The 2,337-nt window shown below is 38.5% G+C and overlaps 1 pseudogene; it reads right to left on the bottom strand.

Moving 5' to 3' along the window:
- Positions 1–283: 283 nt before the first annotated feature.
- Positions 284–1,590, bottom strand: LOC147890245 (uncharacterized; annotated as a pseudogene).
- Positions 1,591–2,337: the final 747 nt, after the last annotated feature.

The raw sequence follows: 2,337 nt of genomic DNA, 5'->3' as shown, positions 1-2,337 counted from the left end.
GTCAGGTGGAATTTGGTCCATGACTTGCACCTTCAATTTGTCCAATAATTCACCTCAGATACCCCTTTGCAACGTTAGGCAATGGTGGAGTTTCCTTGCCCTGTTGAAGCTTCACTTTGAACCATGAGTCACAGCAACAACGAATCCGATGATACAATTCTAGACTAATTTTAAAATGTAATCTGCACTCATCCCAATTTTTTAACATTAAAGAAGGTCGTTCTGTCGATATAAACATATAAAGTTCTTCTTGTAGTGCAGCATCTCTCTTTATCTACATAGCTCATCCTTCAATATCAAGAATCATGGCATCAGTTTTTGTTTTACCTATAACTACTATACCTTCCTTAATGTCATTTTGAATTTGACGAATTTGATCATCACTCAATCCATGCAAGCATCTAAACATTGAGACTATGGGTTGCTTACAGCATATTCCGTCTTGCGAATATTTTCTTGCAATGTAATCCTCAAGGATGGAGATCCATGCATCATAAATGGCATCGCTTGTGATGATCATATGTACATCCTTCATGGCAAAGCTATTGCCCAATGTTACCTTGCCGCTAGTGTCAATGAAAGCTTGCAAAATATATGAAGGCAGTAGAATGCAATAATTAAGAAAACTGACTTGTAAAAAATGATTCATGATTGAATTCTGTACTTACATCCCAATTCTCACAATCTAGATGTCCTTTTGCAAGCCCTTCTTGTTCTTTCTTAGGTCTGTTAAAGAGAACCTATTGTCCCCTCACCTGCTTAAGTATATCAATGTATGGAGATTGTGTCTCAAGATATTTTGAGACTCTAGGTTTGCCATCTTTGATATCTCCACACAAAAGTGTGCGGGACAATTCACCACAATCTTGGCTTGGTAGGTGCAGTAGTAGTTCTTTCTTTGGGCTGTGCTGTTATCATCATTAGATGTGAATATTTTAGCAACACATATTGAATGTTGTCCAGATAGTATCCAGTAGTGGCACTTGGTTAGATTCTTTTTATCTACCCTTTCTAGAAGATGCTTTGTTTTAGGATTTAAAGGCATTAAATCCACTACAGTAGCAAGAGGCCTAGAGTTATAACCGAAGTCTGTAGCAAGCTTCTCCACATGCTCTTTGTTCAACCCTCTATATACATAGCTTGGAGGAGATTTTTGACATCTTGCAACTGGAATTGGAAATGTTACATGGAACCGAATGGATAGTATTTTTCATATTCCACCAAGCGTGATGGTTTGTTTTGCCCTTTTTTCCCTATGACCTTTCCACTTGGCTCCAATTCATTACCACTGCTTCTTTCCACAAATGCTAGCACACCCTTCATAGTTGTTCCTTCCTCTGGTACAACAATTATAGTTAGCTTTACTTTCTTTGCCCCTTCTCCGCTACCACATGGTGCATGAACCAAATTCGACTTTTGTTTCTTTGTTCCTTCCCCACTATCTTCCCCACTCTTGCGCTTCTTTAATGTCGTTGAAACTTTGCGATATGATTCTATAATTGTTGTCACTATGTGAATGTCATTTCCATCAACTGATTCGACACTTATCCAACCTCTTGTGTGCATGTTGTCATCTACGTCAGACTTCATACGAGATGCTTCATAATCGCGGGGATCCAAGAGAAATTTCTTGTTTTGATTTATAATAATCAACAATCCAATATCTCCCTCCTTTCCAACCACATCTTCCATGATTTGATGTACTAATGCAACACAAGTGTATGCACTTTTATTAGGTAACAAAACAAACAAGTGAACTCGTGTCAATTGTGCTCCCTCAATACTATATATGTCAAAGTACCAAGGTATGCATTTCTCTCCAAATCCACTTATAACTTTCTCAACCTTCTTCATGGTTGTGTCTTTCCTGTAAAAATCTAAGCAATATACAAACTATCATCTTTACAATGTTCAATGTTAGACAAAACACATTATCAATAAACATATCTCAAACAGAATCAACAATTGACACCAGACATAGTGGTAGATTTGAGAAAGCACCAAGGTCTAGTGAGATTTGGTCGTGTGGACAAATCTTATGGGCCTGTTTTAAAGCACCTTCAAATCACTAGGGTTTACGGAGATTTGGCCATGTAGCCAAGTCTTTTCCAAGCACCAGGGGTTGGGGAGATTGAGATTGTGATGCCAAATCTTTATAGCTTCTTTCAAATCACCAGGGTCTAGGGAGATTTGGCCGTGCGGCCAAATCTCTTTAAAGCACCAGAGTTTAGGGAGATTTGACTATGATGCCAAATCTTGCTAGCTTCTTTCTAATCACGATGGTTTAGGGAGATTTGGCCATTTGGCCAAATCTATTCAAAGCACCAAGGTTTGGGG

This window comes from Dipteris shenzhenensis, chromosome 19 (assembly GCF_047967505.1).
Source record: "Dipteris shenzhenensis isolate YYH24624 ecotype China chromosome 19, Dip_SZ_1.0, whole genome shotgun sequence".
NCBI lineage: Eukaryota > Viridiplantae > Streptophyta > Polypodiopsida > Gleicheniales > Dipteridaceae > Dipteris > Dipteris shenzhenensis.
Note: the sequence above shows the minus strand (reverse complement) of the source record. Positions and strands in the feature narration are given on the sequence as shown.